This window comes from Gavia stellata, chromosome 6 (assembly GCF_030936135.1).
Source record: "Gavia stellata isolate bGavSte3 chromosome 6, bGavSte3.hap2, whole genome shotgun sequence".
In the NCBI taxonomy this organism is placed as follows: Eukaryota; Metazoa; Chordata; class Aves; order Gaviiformes; family Gaviidae; genus Gavia; species Gavia stellata.
Window position 1 is genome coordinate 55,781,484 of NC_082599.1, and position 19,721 is coordinate 55,801,204.

The window sequence follows — 19,721 nt, forward strand, 5'->3', positions numbered from 1 at the left end:
CCTTCATGTCCAGCAAGGACAGGATTTCTCTGTGCAGGCTCAGGGCAATCTTCATTACAGGACTGATATAGTGAAGCCCTGGAGAAACAAAACCAGAAGTTTCCAGCATGGTTTGATGGCTTGCCAACGGAATATTTCACCACCTGTTAAGACAGTCTCATGTCATGCCACACATAGCAACGCAGAACACGAAGATAACTTTGTCTAGTACTTTGCAAAACATTTTCCAGATTGATGTTCATCTGTGGAGGAATTTACTGTTTCTTCATAGATCACTGATACTTAGTGTGCAATATATTCATGATGTGCCCAACACGGCAGCACTTGCTGATGAGGTACTCTTCACCTTTGAGGTGCTTCAGACCTCTCTCCTCATCTGGAGGAAGACAGTGACACTGACATAACACTTCCAGGTGAATTCACTCCTCTCTAGATGGAATGTTGAATAAGTTCTTTTCAAAAAATTGAGGAAATTATCTCCCAACCGTGTGAAAAACTAGACAGAGCATATACACTTGGTTCAACTAATTTAACAACTCAGGAAACCTTTGAAGCCAGCCAGGTCTGTCTGTCTGTCTTTTTTAAAAATAGCTTTTCCAGAAATTTACTGATCTACAAGACATTTATTTCAGACTTATTGGAAGAATTTGTGAAGGCATAATCTCATAACAATCACAAATTCCCCAAGACCAGCTCTATAAAGGAATATTTAAACCAGCATAATATGGCTAGCATTATGTGCTAGTCAGATATTTCTGAAGAAAGTTACCAGTTTTCCTTCTCATTGCTTTTTAGAATTATTCAGCGTTTTTACATTACTGAAGGTCAAACAGCACCTCACAACATTAAAGTATTCTAAAGCTGCTCAGCTAACACAGCATATTTCTGCTTTTCTCATTAATTGCTGCTAAGGATAAGCCTGCCTGTTCTCAGGAGTTTATGTGCATCATTTCTTCATGCCTTTTCGTTAGTGAAAACATTGTTTAGAACTGATTTCAAAAGCAAGGAAAAACCAACGACATTCGTGCAAACACTCAAGGTGGGGGCAACAATACAAATGAAACAGGAGTTTGGGAAGACAGACAAAAGAAAAAAAGCTCTGAACTGAAGCTGAGGTCAGCAAGGACTACCAGCAGTGGTAGCGTCAGTGCTCCACCACTGACACCTAGATTTCGTACAGGATGCTGCAGGCAAATAGGGCTTCATCTGCTTCCATAGGGCCTGGGGATGAGGCTCCAGAATTAGCCCCTTCTGAACACAACTCAGAGCTGCTGAACGTGGAAACAGATGTGGCGTTGCTCAGCTCAGCGGCACGCAGAGCACAGGTAGGGCCCGCTTTTCAGGGAAGTCCCTTCTTTGCCGAGCAAACAGCAGTCCCGTTCTACTCAGTGTGCTTCTGTAAAAACAATGCATTTAAGAGCTGTCTAATGGTCACAGGTTCCAGGCAAAAAGGTGTCCAAAAAAGAAGCCTATCTACCGATGCTGGAAAAGAAATGACATGCAAGCACCGCTTTACTGCAAGAGAAACCATGTTCTTCTGGGGTTACTGCTCATCGGGAGCTCGTTCTGATGCCTTTTAACGGTCCTTATTCAGACAAACACTGAGTCAGAGGAATGTACCACAGTGAGAGCAAGATGAACAAGGAGAAAGACTTCAGGATCTAGACAAACGACATTTCCAATACAAGAGAGAGGGTTAAGACAGGTTTTAAAAAAAAAAAAAAATAAAAAAAAAATCACAAACTCTGCAAATGTAAGGAAATTTAGAAAATAGCACTTCCAGAATTGTGACAAAACAAAATAACAGCAGGATGCTGTAGCCACTTGACCTGTTAGCGTAGTCACCAAGGGATGCTGGAGAAACAGCAGCCGCAAGGACAAGCCGGAGTGACCTTCATCAGCAAGCCCTGTGCTGCAAGGTCTCTCCAACTCTTCAGAAGCAAACTGTTTGCACTGAGGCTGAAGCCATGCTTCAGTGAACATCTCAACAGAAATCTTCATCATCACGCATAAGACAGAAGGAACTTCTTCCACAGAAAACAGGCAGAGGCTAGCTACTAATGAAAACCACCAGGAATATGGTACACAGCTGAATTCAGCTGGAGGGAAGAGGACACTAAGTTAACAGTCATTCACACCTGAAGTGCCACGGAACAGCACGGGACAGTGGCAAACAACTCTAGTCTTTCTTCTGAAGATCAGCTATGCTGGTGTCCTGCATCCAGTGGCAAAGATGGAAAAAATGATCACCATTCCCCTTAAAATAACTTTTTAAAAAAACTATTTATTTAAATAAATTGGAAGACTGATCTCATTCCTGCCTTCAGTCTACTCTCTTCTACATTGAGCAAATACCATGACTCCAACCTTCCCTTGTGGTCAAGTTTGCTATTGTTCAACTATTCTCATTGCTTTTCTTTAGACTCTCTCCAGTTTGTAGGTAACTTTCTTCTCTAGCAATAATATGTCTAAATTAAGAGTTTTCTTAAATTACTCCAGGTCCTTGAATTCCCTTTGATTTTCCCATTTTCTCAGCAGCTTTGAAAATCAGTCATATGTAGGAAAAAAATTAGAAAAACACTTGATTTATTTTAAAATCAGTGGTAGAAAGCAACGTGTTAAGCATTGAAAATCAGCTTACATGTGAAAATGGATCTGAAAAATGGCGTTGGACATGAAAAAGCAGCAAAGGTGATTAAACTACAACAATTTGATATTCAGGGCCAAATCCTGTAAAAACACACTTTGCACATGTCTCAAAAAGATATCCATTCCTCAGTGTCTCACTACATTTGGAGCTCAAATGTATAGTCATTCTAAATACTCCTATTCACCATGATCACCACAGTAAGTGGCTCTCTCCCAAGCGCCTCTTACAATTACTCCAGGATTAGATTATAACACCTCCGTTTCTAGGGGGAGGAAACAGAGGCACAGGAATTGATTAAGCAGCTGTGCCAGCCTGTAATTAATCATGCACGAGGCCAAAAGGAGAGCTTTAAACTGAACATATAGATGTTGTGCATCAACACCATGCCTATACAATTGTCTTTCAACAACTACTGAGCAACACAAAGGACTAAAAAAAGCACATATAACAGAGTGGAAGTACATGAAAAGGTGCAAATCTCAGTTATTTCACTCAGGTAATTAGATTTGTGGATCTGAATGTGTGAGAAAGAGAAACTAATCCCTGCTTATCTATCACTCCCAAAAATAAAGTGATACCTATGGCAACGATTACTTAATATTGTCTATCATACTTACTCAAGCTGTCATATTTCTTGTAGCAAAAAGTTAAAAGTTAAAGATACTGCTGCAAAAATAAGTAAATCAAAGCTTACTGGGAATATTTCTGTAAGTATAAAGCCTGATTTGATTTTTTTATTTTGTATCAAGTACAGGCCCTGAAATTTTCAGCTGCGTAAAATAGCTTCTGCAGCAAGTATTTTCTTAACAAAGACATTTTAAGTGATTTTGATTATATGCTTTCATAAAGGATGCTTTTCACATAATGAACCATAATGGCTTTAAAAGGCAAGCAAAACTCTGTAGGCATTTATAAATAGAAATTTAACCTCTGGCAGCTACTAACATTAGAAATGCACCGCAGTCATAACATTTTGTTCATTTAAAGGAATATAAAGGACTTATTCTAGAAATACAGGTACTGAATGATGTTACGAGTACTTTAGGAAACCCATGATGTTCTTAGGTGTCACTGAAAAACACCATTTTTGTTACTTACATGTATAGAGACATTATTTCTGACTAACAAAGATTGGACCATGCATTGTAATAGCACAGAAGCTTGTTTAATGGAATAACTAAAGTTGCAGGGACAAACCATCTGTCCAGGGATGTTTATCTCAGGTAGCTTCAGGATTCCCTTGACTGAGCTTTAGTGATGTAAATCCCTTCAAAGGCAAGGGGATTAATCATGTAGGGAACTGTACTGCAGCGTTTAGGCCTTGGCCCATGTGTAGCAGAATCAAAGCCCGTGAGTCCCGTTGGAGGGCTTCTGGAAAATCCAGCCCGACACCAAAGACTCTGTGGCATTTACACTCAGGGTGAATATTCTGATTACTCAATGACTTATGCTGTTGCAACAGGAAAATAACATCTAGGACTTTGACTACTGCAATAAAAATTGGTCCAAACAACTACTCTATAGAAAAGGAAGGAACTTTCCTTCTAAAACCTGCAAAATATAGACTGAAACCAGATCAGGGATGTCTGGCGTAACCGCAGTAACATGGCAGTGATCTATACTTGTGACTGTCTCTGTTTTGCCTGTCTTTGTCTGTATGGTGCAGAAAGCTCTCCAGTTTGCACCCTAAACTGTGTTCAGACTCCCTGATCTCTAGAGGTCCCCTTCGGCTTGGATGGAAGCATCACGCTTTATAACTAAATGTAATAGCTGTCTTTATCTGGTATTTTACTCTATTAACCAGATGCTATGAACCATAGTATCAAAAGGATTTGTGAGAAGTTTGATGAAATGTTTTTTAAATATCAAGGTGAAGACTGCTATGAAGTCAGCCTCATTTTTATCCAAAATACCCGTATGATACCCAGCTTAGGGCAGCACAGTATATACTACAGCTGAATATCAGATCTGTCCCTAGAAAGCCAGCTTTCCACTCAACAGAAGAAGTGAGGGCTACAAAAAGGCTGAAAAGGAAGGAGATGTACCCTGCTCCATGGTGCGCAAACCCATGTGCATCTGCACACGATGCCAGATTATTATAATACAAGACAGGATTATTATAGACCCCCTACATACCTATGAAGTACCACCTGTATTTCAGTCTGAGTCTCAGCACCTCCCTGTTACTGAATTCCACCTCCCCGCTCCTTTCATACACGATGGTTAGGATGGAACTTGAAGGCAGCAGCTCCCAGGAAAGACTACGGTTTCCAGGAAAATAGATGATTATTTTCAGAATCCTCTTATCTACTACCACAGTAACAAAATACTCTAATTGAAAGATTTAATGCATTTCACAGCAAAAAGTCCCATAATAGCTGACATCTAGAAGTTGTGGAAGTTGGTCAATACTTTGCTTCTTTCATAATTTATCTCCAAGTATTACATTACACACTGTAAGATGCAGTCTATTAAATTTTGCCCAATGCTTATCTCTGCACAGACAGTGAGATTGCTGACAGAGCTAAAATAACTGCAGTTCTCTGTTGGGACTATGGGAGGGAAAAAAAAGAATGGTACCTACATCTATGAATTTTTAGAAACAAAAGTCTTTAAAGGCCTCCCCAATCCATCAATCAACAGATTCATGGCATATCCTTTGTTCAATCCTGTTTATAGGGAAAAAAGGCCCTCCGGGTATTTGCAGTGATCAAGTTGCTTACTCTGCAGGCAGTTTACATCCGTACACCATGGATTAGAGATTTTAAAAAGCTGTCAGACCAGCTTTTTCCCCATAAGAGAAAAGGTACCAAGTCATTAGTGTTGTAGTTAGATTGGACTTTCCCAAATTAACTAACCCCTGCCTTGTTCACGAAATACAACTATTGCAGCAGTATGCTGGCACCCAGTTTCCTTCAAATAAGCAGCGTTTGCTGCCTTTCAGCAAAGGCTGCGTCTTTTCTCCTCAGCAAAACAACAGATACTTTAGATAGCTACATGTTCGCAAACTTTAGAAAGGGGCCATTACACTGATTTCCTGTCACAGGAGCAGTTCTACATTAAACAGTCAACTTTTATACTTTACTGCAAGTCCTTATTCTAGAGCAAGCTACTAGCATCGCCACTGCTCTCACCTTGCATGGGGGATGCACGCTGTAATCACAGGGCTACAAACCTGCAAGGACTGCAGGGAATGAGGCATCCATAGGTAAGTCTGCCCAGGGATATATGTACTTACATACACAGACACAGCCATAGATATATATGGCATATATATAGACATGCGCACATATGTAAGTAAGTATGTGTGTGTGTTTGTCCAGCAGCGCATACATACAGATGTGTGTGTATATGTACACACGCTCCCCATACCTGTATATATACTCTCCAGCATACTCCAGCTTCAAACCGGCATTCAAGCCATGGTACTAGAGCTAATCCAAGCTAAAAAAAAAAAACAAACTAGAAACATGTAGAGTGCCAGGTCCTCAACACCTACTGTTTTGATCTAGAGACAGACCACCATCAGTTCACACTCCCAAGGCAGACACAGCCCACGTGTCCCAGCCTCCAGGGAATGATAACGACAAAACCGATGGCGCTGCGCGCCGGCTCATCCGGGATGGGAGAGGGGGACCAGTCTCTCCTTCAGGTGGGCACATCTGGGTTGTGTGGCATAACTTAACCCCAGCTTACATAGCACCTCTGCTGCAAGTAGATGGTATTAAGCCCCATTCAGGCCTTGTGTACTCCAGGAATGTCCAATTTTGCAGTTTTGGTGGTGGGTTTTTTTTAAAGTGCTAAGAAATCACAGATAAGAGTGGATCTTATAACCACAATTCTGCTGTTCACCTGTTCACAAAGATTCTATAGAAGGCTATATATTTATTTATCCTTTATGTTAAAACCGATATGAAATAGTTTAAAAAATATAAATATTTAAATTGTGTCATTATAAAATAGTTACAATATTAAATCTACTCTTTCAAGTCTCCTTGAAATATATAATTTCTAAAAAAATTCCACTAATATATATGTAAGGTGAAAATCAATACACTAAATTGAGCAAAACATTTTTTTAAAATCTGTCTATATCTGTCATGTTTATCAGACTTCCTTTTACAATGCGAAGAACTCCAGTTGTACCGCGATCTGAACCATGACATTAAGGAAATGTAACATCATCAAGTACCAAACACAAACCTCTTTGACTCCATTAATAAATTAGAATGCTGTGGGAAAATAAAGCAGGAAAAGCTTTATTTATACACATTATAAACTCAAGGAATCAGCTGTTAGTGAGTGTAATTTTACAGATGTAATTTCGTACTTCTTAATAACGATGCCAGAGCTAGGAGACAGAAACCATCAATTGGCTTATGACCTATCCTGTTGCAATCTAAACTACAAACACACGATTAAAATCTGATGCTACTTTTAGACTTCATTTCATGCTGAGTGATAAAACTTCAGGACAAGACTTTTATATCAGTACTCCTGGTCTATTTATGCCCCCTCCATTGTAATTTTAACGTGACTCATGCTAATTTAATCCATGCAATGCTCTTGACCACTATGACTTCTGTAGGCCTGCAGGTAAACTGATGAAAATAAGGGCAGGTGATTATGTGAGGCATTCCTAAACTGTGACAGTGTTGGGGCAATGAAAGCTAAAATGACACAGCCTAAAGGAAAGGTTGCCTGAATAATGACGCTACTCCTCTGAAGGTAGTTCTTGCCAAGTTACCCACATGCTCCTCTTTATAAAGACCCAGGGCTCTACATCAAAAGCTCATAATATGCAAAGTTATAACAGGACTGAGTTATTATTAGCTTTGTGCCCTTTTATAACTTTTATCCTTTTTTTTTCTTTGGGAGATGAATTTTATGCACTAGATATCTACTGAGATTGATAACCACAATGGAAATCCTGGATGCTGCAAGAAATCATGTCAGTTATTCGGTAGATGCCATTGCTTCCTCAAATTTAAATTAATTGCAGCACTTCAGCAGGTTGCTAGGAGGCCATCAGAGATGCTACATTTTCACAAAAGTAGTGAAGCAAAATCTTGTTAGTCCCAGGTACTGATGACAGCATATTTTTCACAGCAGTAAGAATAAAACCATTCAAGTTGTTATGTTCTACCTTTCTTAACTTTCTCGTTCCTCCTGTTCTCCTCTTCCTGCCCTCAGCCCTTGTCGGCATTGCTACGGGCTGCGAGACATTTGCCACATCCTTCAAGAGGAAGCCGCATTTCAGTAGCGCCTGAAACGGTTTCTGCATAAAACACTGCAGTCCTCATAGATGATAAAACAATATAAATTCAAAGCTGTGTGATTAATGTAAGACTGTGTGATTAAGTGCAAGTCAATGTGATTAACAGGGCTACAACATAGGAGTCCTCTGCTTTCTCTTTCCGTAATTAACTTAATTGATTCTAAATCTGCTCTGAAATTAGGATGACATCATTTAAAGCAAGGTTTTCAGATTCAAAGTACCATCTTGATACAGAATTTCTCATTCTAGCCTTCAGCTATTTTTTATTTTGTTTCAGAATAAATACACATCTGTGAATGCCTGAAGATCTCTGTGTCATGGTGGCAGATTCCTGGGGAAATCACCGCGCATAGATTACAACACTGGTCTAAATATAATGTTGCAGAGATTCTAGGGTCACATTTGGGTAAGAAAAAAATAGACCGTTTTAACACAGCGATACAAGACGCCTTATGAATATGAACAAGGAAGGTTTTTCATTATCAGGTATGAAAGCAGTATTTGAAAGTATATGAAATCTATTAAAAACTCACAGACCAGAAGAAGAATTTCTCAGCCCCTGGAGAAAGATGGGGAAAGAATTCAACTTGGGTGTTCAAAAATCAAGTAAATAGACATGTGCTGCTCAAAACAGTATCCTTCTAAAAACCAGTTACCCTTAACAGGAGTCAAGCTTGGTCACCCAAAAAGCTATTTTTTTTCCTTACAACCACCTTCCTACATCCACAGGCTGTCCACACAGTGGAAGAACACTGACGGTGGACTAAAAGGTTATGTTGCAGCTGCAGGCAATGCCGGGCTCCTTGTTCACATGGCCTAAGTCAGAGTCAGCTTTACGGCACGCAAATCACTGTGGGCTCAGAGCCTTACGCAACGGCATCCAGCAATCCTCCCATCGCTGCCCGCTGCCCCTCACCCTGCTGAGCAGGACCACCTCATCCCAGCACCCACAGTCAAGTATTAGCCTGAAACAACAGAAAGAATCAGTGGAACAAAGACAAGAAACATAAAAGAGATCCCAAGAGCTGCTGCCCTTTCTTTTTGGTTTGTTTTTTTTTTTCCTCTTGTTTTTAACCTTCTTATCCTTTTTCTTTTTTTCTTTTTCTTCAATGCAGAACTCTTAGACAGACGAAGAACTCATGACTATGCCACTGCATAAAAATCACTGCAAGTAAATCACATTCATTGAGATACAGTGCGAGAAAAGAAGCATGGAGATAAGAACAATTTACTGCAGACTGCAGGACCCTGCATCCTAGACAGCATTAAACAGCCTCAAATATATGAGGAGTCACAGTAAAATTTTGCAATACCACAAGAATTTGCACTTCAAATGCAATCTATGTGATCAAAGATTTTAATATATAAAGATAGATCCTGGTCTTTGTACTGTATTTGGGTTAGTAAATCAAGCACGCGGCAGCCAGAGCCCCTAGACTAAATTACATGTCTCACGCTGAGCCTGAGCCCTGTTCCCCAGAGGGGCTGGGCATATTCACGGATATGCTGAAAAACCCCTAGGAAATCTGCTAGTCACGGGTCAGAGCGGATTTTCCCCACCACTCCCACATCTCCCCTTGCCAGTACACAGTGCATGTTCAACACTTATGCTTAGGAGTTTTTCTCTTCTTAGTATGCCCTTTCTGATGGAAAAAAAAATTAAGAATATTTATTTTTTCCATAGTAGTGAGTCTGTCCATTTTATTAAAGAACTAAAAAAAAGGGGAAAAATCTCAAAGGGATATTGATTAAATTTAAAGCACAAAAAAACAGCAAACCTATTTTTAGCATAGAGGGGACCCTGCAAAACTTCACCTCCAAGTCAGGACAACTTGGAAAGTCATCATTATTAAATTGAAGGGATATCAGAAGGGAATCAATCAAGTAATTGAAGAGATTAAGAATAAGAATGCAGCATCTAACTCTGTTGCCAGGATAACTTAGAGAAGAATTTGAATTAGCCACAATGGAATTCATCCTCTTACCTTGTTCAGGACAGAAAGCCCAGGAGGTACTGGAGGGATTACTACAGAAGTAAAAGAGGAACGCAATGCATTTTCCATAACAAGCCATAAGAAGTATGGCTTTAACTTTACAGCATTTTATCCATAAACTGAAGAAATCTAATTTCTGCCCAAACAACCACGCAATCGCTGCCAGTTAATTTTAATGCAATTATTTCTCCTCTGAGCAGATTTTACATTCTAAAAAGATGCCAAGACAGTAAAGACGCCAACAGAAAGAGATAAGGACTGAAAGATAATTAGACGCTCATATGGCCACAGTTAGTGACCCTAAAGTTGACTCTCATTAATAAATATTTATAAATTAAATTGCAAGGTATCTCAACATCTAGTTGCAGACCGAAAAACATCATCTTTGGATAAGCTGGAACCCTTTCTCCTGTCCAAAAACGGTAACATCTTTTGCCAGGTTCCTATGCCATGAGGTAAATTACCCTCAGGAGGATTTTTCTACCACTTTCAATTCAGAATATACTGCAGCAAAACTTACTGTAGATAACCAGGCATGAAAACAAGAACAGTCTGCAAGCACAGATTTTAACAAGGGTTAAGCTGAACCCAGTAGCACCATTCTAAACACTTCCTTCAAAAAAAAAACCTATTTGAGAAACTTTCTTCTTTCTGCACCATATTGTTCCAAATCACAAATCTGGAAACTCATATACAGCTTTGAAATAGCTGAAGAGACTTAGCAATAGCTGTGATGTGAAAAGCAATGAGTATTCAACTCTAAGTTGCCACTTTGTACCTTGCCTAACTTAAAGGACATACATATTCCTCAAGATAGTAGGTAGGCTCCATGTTGGGAGAAAGCATTGTATACTGTGTGTAGCAAGGGACAGGGCAGCAGAAGCTCTAGCTTGCCCCTCGTACACTAAGAGTGCTGAGATTTCTCCTGAGCTTGCAGGTCCTAGATCTCCTTCTGCAGCCAGAATACCTCCTTTCTCTTTTTGTGAAGTACTACAGCGTACCACAGATCAAATATAAATATGCTGTCACATACCAAGCAAATCACAGGCCAAAAAAAGTTTCCTCTGTCTCTGAAACACAAGGATAGAACAATTTTTGGTAAGTGAAAGAAACATGATGGACACGGTGCTGTCCCGCAGTCCCAACGTACACTGCTTCATTGCTGTGGGGTTTAATCTTCTTCTGTGGGATCCAGAGAGTCTGATCTTTGTATGCTGCACAAGGAAGCCATTACATTGACATCTCCAAATTTTAACTAGAATTTGATGTGGGGGCTGAGCAATTCAGGGATGAAATTCTTTTGAGAACAACTAATCTGCTCAGTCAACCGCTTTCATACAGTTTAGCAATCTAGGCAAGAAACTGAGCAAGAGTCCATAACTAAGGAGAATCAGAATTCCCCTATTCAAAGCTGGAAATTATTTTTTCTTGTCTACCTACAAGGTTCGCCCTTTTTGAAGTCCACTTCTGCTTAAATTGACCTTTTATTCAAGAAGTGCAGCTCCTGTGTGATTAAAACTATTATATAAAAATACCTCCTTACTCAGCAGAACAATTTCTAATGCCTTTCAAGAAGCGTATCTAATGTTGGCCTTTAAAATACAATTATTATACCTCATTTTGTTAGAACTGCAGTGCCAATAGAGAACTGGATTGTATTTTATATTAAATTCACTCACAGACTTTGGGAAAGAAATTCTGGTTGAAAAGTCTACTTTATCATCAATGAGTATGACAGCAAGAACTTAATTTAACTCCTACATTTTGGGTTGTATATGCCAAGATATCAGACCAGGAAAGTTTTTGTGGTTTGGTTGTTGGGTGGTTTTTTTTTTTTTTAATTGTAAATTGAGACATTTCACCCTCGAGAAGTGTGGTGAACAACTGTGCTATTTCTAGAATTTCTTTCTTCTCCAGACTATCCCAAATTTACAAGTTTTTCACATGTAGAGGGGGAAAAAAAAAAAAAAATCAATATCGGAGAATATTACCGAAAAACTGAAAGCACATCTGGGTATACAATAAAACCTCTATTATGTGTTCTCAACATTTATTGGGTAATTTACATGACCTCATTTGCAGTCATCAGATTAGAAGGATCCTCTGATATTTCTGCAGCAGTTGAGCTGGTGTCAGAACATGTTCTTAATCTTTTCCTTAGAGATCAGATAAATACTTCACAGATGATAATATAGTCTCCGATAGGAAAATGCTGTCGCTTCTGTAAGGAAAATGTACTCTTGGAAGAGAAATCTATGGGACTGAAGCATTTGTTCAGTTGTTTTTCCTTCTTGGAAAAGAAAAGGACTTTTTGTAAACAAACATTTTTCACAACCACGCTCATCCGGGGTCTGCTGCTCCGGTTCAGCTCCTCTGCACGGAGCTGTTCTGCCGACTGACCACGTCCCTGGGCAAGGTGAGTCCCGTCGTCGCTGCCAGCTCAGGAAAAGGCTGAGCATGGGAATGGAAATACACGCTCGCTGCCACCGCTTGAGGAAGCTGTGGGAAGGAGGATGCTGCCAGAAAGAAAACTTACGAGCAGCTGAGCTTAGCTGGAAGCCCTTGCTGAAGGTTACCTGCTTCTTAGTTTTATTTAATATAGCACAGGGGAGCACCAAGACAGACATGTATTCAGAACCTCCATGCACATAGGTGTATCAGTGACCCATGGGATGGAATGTTTATGCTGACTTTTGGCAAGGACATGGAGTATTTTCTTCCTGAAAAAAGCCGTGTCTGTACTGTTAGCAATAAGCAGTATTCAGTTTATACTCACCCATTAACTGAGCCCTTGATTTTCTTACTAAAAAACTCCAAAAAAATAATTTCTGCTATTGGAAAGACCAGATTGCTGCAGAAAATTACAATCCAAAAAAACCTCAATTTTTAAAAAATTTCTTATAATTTGATATTTTAATTATCCTCCTATCAAATGTCTAAAGTTGTTATTTGACTTAAAGGATTTGGAAGCTGTTACAGCAAAGGAAGGAGGCAGATATGACAGCTAAATGAATACCAGATGGCTTATCGAAAAGCATAAGTGTAGGGGTGTGCAGAGACACCAGGCTTGGGGGGTTTGCATGGCTTTGCTAGAGTAGCAGCTCCATCCTGGCTAATGAAACCCCTCTTCAGCTCTGGTGGGCACACTAACATGGCTGTACAGCTCTTGGAGACATAGCTTTGCTACCACTGCACTGTCTTATTTTACCACACAGGCACACTTGGTTACAAATTTGGTGTAACATTAACAATGGAAGTACTTGAAGAGAAGACTGGCAGCCATAAAAATAGGGGCAACCTTACCTAAATACGAAAAACCTGTGGAAATGTATTGCGGCTTTCTGTGTTGTTACAGGTTTAAGGAAATAACGGCGACTGGGGTTTTAGCTAAGTAACCTTTGCTAACTCAGACGATCATCTTTTGGGGCGCCCTTAACAGTACAGTGCGCAGTCAAATTGTTTCTGTAAATTATGGCTTCGTGTGTTGAAAGTCCCATTGACTACAAACAGGTAATGTACAAAGTTACATCAGGATTTTCTGTCCTCTTAGAAATACTCCTGTGCAAGAGCAAAACACTGCATCGAGCCCCCAGGGTATATCATGCGAGAAAACAGCAAAACTAGTCAGCATTGAGGGAAAACAACTGTTACTCCCCCAAATTAAACACGCATACAGACATAAATCAGGGATGTGCAAGTAATGTGCAGCTCTGCTCTCTGCCCCTTTCTCTCCACCTACAGCTCCACTGTCACCACCCGTTTCCTTTCAAACATTCCCTTTTGGTTTTCTCTTTTATTCTTTGTTTTTCTCTTTTATTCTTTACCAGCATCTTTGATATTTCTGGTTTCTTGCTCTGTCCTTAGCCCAACTCTCCTTCCTTTCTCTCTCAAGAAGTTGTCTCCTCAAGTCCTTTTCCCCTCACCACCTTTGTGATCACCCCTTCTTTTAGGATAGGTGCTCTTGACCTCCAAATAAAAACCTTACCGCACAACCTACCTCGGCACTGCCTCTAAGATCCATCGCCTCAATTAAACAGAAGCTTTGCTCATGACCAGACGTGTAATTTTTTAGCTCTTAGTTACACATGCAGCTCAATGAGCTTCTCTTTCCAGTTTAAATCAAGTGTATTTTTGTTTTGTACTAATAATTTAAACTACATTATAATGATAAAAATACCTGCATGACTAGTTCAACTATTATTTTTTTTTCATCTGTTCTTACAAAAATACAGCCTATATATAGAGAAGACAGTGAGTGACCATGGAATACAACAATTAAGAGAAATTCAATTTGAAGGCTATTAAACCCAAAGGAAAAATAATTGAAGAGCAATTTAAAAAGCGCACTAAAGCAATAACTAACTTAAAGAAATTGTAATCTGTTCAAAAATGTAAAAGAAGAAAATCTGATTAAATTCAGAAGTATATATTATTTCCACCAGAATAATTCCTTCAGCTGTAACCAGACACCCGCTCATGCTTTGGTATTGTCATCTCCAGCTACCCAGAGACCTCCCTGTGCAGTCACAGCAGCACTACCAGCTTCTCAGGACTGGGAATCGCTCCCATATTTATGCAACAGAGGTAAACAGTTTCATATTCGTAAGGCCTCTCCTGGGAATAAGTCACAGGAGGCTTGTATTTTTGCAGGAACAGCCTGCTACCCTTTGATCTGCTTAACTTTCAGGAGCAAGATCCTGTTTTAGTGCTTTTCTTGCTGTGCATCTCTTGCCATATGGTTGAAAAACCAACAGATTTTTGGGTAGGACCATGAAGACAACTATAAAAGAAAACGGCTTCACTGTCCATCCCCCTCAACCAACAATCAGTACACAATATTCCCCTTATTCCTCACAGCAGCAAATAGTAACAACTGCCTGATCTGGAAATTGCATTACAAACTGTGGTGAAAACTTTAATCAAAGAATTGACTTGCATTATTTTTTCTTTCCTGCACCATTTGGGTTTTTTCCTCCTCTGAAGATGGGGCTATGAATAAATAAAATCAGAGCTTGAGGCTCTTTATCTGAACTTAACAGACCTCAGAATGATCAAGGCTGGCCGTTCACCACGCTTTCAAATCCTTGGTAGCAACATACAGCTTCTACTCTCTTCATTAAGAAGTTATGAAGCACTAATTGCTAGTTAATCACATGGAATGCTTATTAGCAGTGTACAAATCAGTCAGTAGCAGCTTGGAAAAAGTAACTTGTAATAAATAAAAAATGCTCCAATTAACTTATCTCGGTTCTCCTTGTTTAGCTCAACATTTTACTATCTCACCCTCAAACAGCCTAAATTGCTCCTCAAAAAGCATTTATTTCTTTAAATATAACTGCAACCTAAAGTAAACACAGAGGATTATCTAAACCTATTTAAAATAGAATATAAAAATACTGCTGTTGGTTGGTTAATGTGACTAGTTCATCTATGCATTAGCCTATATTTTTACAAACATTTTACACGTAATTACATTTAGGGTATAAGTGATCAATCTTTTCTGAGAAATGCATATACGGTTCCTTGACATGTTTTCTTCTGTTATGTAAGCCAAAATTTAACAAAAAAGCTATTCAACAGGAACACAGCAAGGTGGGAGGAGTGTCTCACAGGGGAATGCACATTGGAGTCCAAAGCTTTGAGGCAATATAGAAGACAGGGTAGAGAAGACAATCAGACCCATGACTCAAATTTTGGTCTCTGGGAATTTATAGAGGATGCGAGCCAACTGTAAAAATGTAAGCCTTTTCTCAGCAGTGAAGGATTATACTTACCAGAACATACCAGCAGCCATGTAACTCCACTCTGATCTGTTCAGTCACTAATTCTAAGAGTTGCTCAAAAAGATGAATTTTAGTTTGAGTTTCCGTATTTGCCTAACAGCGCATTTCCTCTGCATACAGAAAGAGTGCACCTACCATGCATGATGCAGAGCCATGCAGAAGTATTTCAGCAAACCTAGAGACCAGAAGCACGGGGTCTCGTCCCCACAGCACTGCAGGTGCCCAGGCACTCGCTCGGGGAGCTGGATACCACCGTGCGATGCTGCAGAGCACAGACCGGATAGACCCAAATGGCCCGGTTCGCCTGCTCTCCCAGTGCAGATGCTTCCTCAAAAGAAACCTTAAGCTAAAAATCACTGCTTTGGATTACAACTCACCAAGCAATGTGTCGAAGGCCTTAAGAACAACAAACAAACTGAAATGCAACCCCAAGCAGGCATTAGGAGGGCACTCCTGAAATACCATGCTTCGACTCCAATGTTTGGTACACACATATCAACTTGGACCACACATTCTAGAAACTAGTAAGCACAAGGATGTCGAACAAAGACCGCCATGGAATCATCTGCATTCAGTTTCAAAACTTGTATTTGCAGGCATAAACCTACTAGAGATGCTTTGACACATGCAGAACCTGGCATGTTTTTAAGCTCCTGGAAAAACACTGATGGCAAGGTGCCAGATATTTCAAATTCGTGATGCCAGGTGGAGAGAGTGCATGACACAAGGAGAGCGTAGAAGGTGACACTCTCGTCTGTTTATCTCCACAGACACCAGCTCTAATCTTGGTGGTTTACGCCTCTCATTTCAGGTACAATACCCCAGGAAGAGCCAGACACACCAGTCCGCACTCACTGGAGGCTCAGCACTGACACAAGACTGCATGTCTGTACCTTAAAATGCATCCTGCCAAAGACCTGTTGTTCCTGCTTATTTTCTATTGAAATCTTAACATTTTTGGTTAAAAATAGAAGGAAAACTCAGATGAACGAAATCAGTAAAGACCTGGTCATTTGAAGAGAGGCAATACAATATTCACCAAACTACTGGCAAACGTATCTTCATTTGAAAATATCCACATAGACAGTTGTTTCAAGATTACATTTATTCAGATGAGCTCCTTCAGTTTGACTCACTTCCCTTTGATGTTAAAGAGAAGGGGGGGAGAAAGCAGCAAGCACTATAATCTACAGTGTAAATTAACACTTCTGATTATATTTCACCCCACAGTAACATAAGACTCAGTGTTGCTACACAAACCTTTGCTCCATACGTAATTGTTCCACTGATGTTTACTATTTCCATGTGATTTCTATCCTGGCATTTTTGTTCAATCTCTTCTCCCATCCAGGAAGCGGTCAACAGGATTGCAGGAAGTATCTTATGATTAACAGGGATCTGGGAAATGAACCTCATTTGTAGGAGGCTTGAGCTAGCAAGACCATACTGGGGTCAGAAAGCGAGCACACCTAGTCCTTCAGCAAGCTGGCACTGGGAAAACATGTTAGTTTAATGTCCAGAGCACTTTTGCTAGTGGAGATCACAGCCATTTAGGAAATTTCAACATGGGTCATCGCCTTGCTAGGCTGGCCCCCCTGTAACCACATCACTCCACTGTAGTTGAGTGAAGTGGCATAGGTACATCAGAGCAATGCAGGGCTTGTGACAGACATCTATTTAGTAACCCATCACACAGTTTTCCTCAGCTTGTTTCATGGTCTTTACAACAAAGGGAGTATTTGCTGAATAAATGTCTCACTCAGCTGGCTGTGTCTATAGTTTATGCATTTAGGTGCATCCTGTTCCTGATGCCTACACACTGCTCTCTGGGAGTTACACGTTCATCAGAATTAAAATATGTTCCCTGGATTCAGACATCACAATCAAGGCTTGGGAGCAAAACTGTGAGCAATCAACACATTAAGTCATTCCAGCCTTGGCAGAAGACAATAGTGTTCAAGTCAAGAAATAATTCATGCTCAAAATAAATCATTAAGGGCTGTATTGTGCCTTTGAGGTAGAGCCCGATCCTGGGAGTAGCTCACAGATATACCACCAAGACTGGTGCCCTCTGTAGCCTCCAAAGGGCTGTCAGAACAGGGCAAGACGATACCAGGCTTGAGGTAGTCCTTTTCTCCTTGTAACTGATCTGTAAGCTAGAATCTGACTCCCACTCCAGATACCACAAACAGCCTGCCATTAGTAGTGCCACACTGCTCTGTGAAGAGGAAACAAAGTGTGTGCTACCTGCAGACTACCCAGGCCGGTTTGTAACTGAAGATAGCACTTCTAGCATATGACATCTTAAGGTTGGAAATTTCCATTTGGATCCTCCCAGTGCCCTAAAGAGGTCCCAAAAGTCAAACCTTGACATCATTATTACGCCACGTCACAACAGATCAACTTCCGTGACGTTCTCTCGCTTTGCATGGCGAGAAGTAGTAAGACACGTTAATATTGCTAACAGAGCAAAATTTAGGGAGAAATAAGTGTTATTACAGTCTGTCTCTAAATGACAGAGATATCCTAAATGATAGGGTATTTATGTTATTGTTTTATCCCTCTTCCCTCTGCAGTAGCAGGGGAAGCTAGTGTCTCCCTGCGGATGCTCACAAATCTTGTCTAGCAGGAAAGAAGGAAAGACTGTCAGCTCAGCAAAACTCAAAGAATTTGAAAAATATTTAATAAGGTTTCCCTGCAGGCATTAATGATTCCGATGGCTCATATTTTACCTAAAAGCAGCAAAAATTTAATCTCGTTCATAAACAAGTTCATGCCAGCATTTAGATTCAAGACTGTGCAAGATAAATATTTCTAGACAGGCATTTGCAACTTGTCACGTTCTAGCACAGACCTTCATTAGCAAACCCTGACAGCGGTTTAGGGAAAGAAAAGTCCAAAGCTTCAGAAGATACAGCAATCCCCCTTCCATTAACATGGGAGTTGCTCTATTTTGCATTTTAAATACATCGGATGCACACAACTGTTCATATTTTGGGATGAACTACAATCTTCAGTCTAATATTGGTGGGATTTAATTCCTTCCCACTTAAAACCATCTTAGTGAATTCACAGTCCTTACATAGATACCCTTCAAGTCAAGCCACAACTTATGGACCAAAATTTTAAAGTTGTGTGATGATTAAATTTTACATATATGCTCTTAAATAAATGATAATCTAGAAAAAAGATTCCCCATGAGTTGAACAGACACCGAGCTCTCTTCAGCCACCTCAATTAAGCCCATAAAAAGGGTACAGTCAAGGTGCCAAACTTTGGGGAGGATAGATCTGCAACTTCTATTCTGGTTTAAATTGCTTCCAGAAGAAAACCAAAAAACTTCTGAGAAAGCACAATCACGAGAAATACTACTTATAAAATGAAAGTATTTCCAAACTCAGGCTTCGTTATTACCACGTCATACACTATTAGGCAGTAATTAATACATAATTTTTCTCCTCTGTCTACATATAAATAAAAATATATAAACATTTTATGTACGTGCAGAGCTGAGGAGCCACTGGTGCAAGGCTACCATCTGTGGGATTATGACAGAACGCATCTGTGCCTGAAACCCCCTAAATGATTAGTTTTACCTTACTGATACTATTTTGCTTTTCTCCCTGCTTTGCCAAATGTAGTATTTTCAGACAATTTTCCCTTCCCAGGGAAAACATATACAGTTTTAATCCATCATACCCAGTAACAGGTAGCTCACTTTTGTTTCATGCCATCTGTGTGGCTCAGAGTTTGCAGGTATGCTGCTTTGAAGAAAATAAAATAGCAGGCTGCCAAAAAACATTTGTCCTAAAGTAGGACTTGGCCCCACAACTGCTTTCCCAACAGCGCAAAATACTGATATTTCAATTAAAGAACAAGATCAACATAAGAAAACAAGAAAAATACTTAAATAACTAAAAATTATTTTCCTAAATAAAAACATACAATCACAAACAGAATTCAAAGCCTTTGACCCACTTCCATAATCTTGTTTTGAGCTGCGGCACAGTGTCCAA

General features: G+C 39.9%; 1 protein-coding gene across 1 annotated transcript in view; it reads right to left on the bottom strand.

Annotated features, from left to right (window-relative positions):
• The window catches only part of AMPH (amphiphysin), a 120,961-nt gene that overhangs the window by 78,007 nt on the left and 23,233 nt on the right, over nucleotides 1–19,721 (bottom strand). The gene's annotated exons all lie outside the window — the stretch shown is intronic.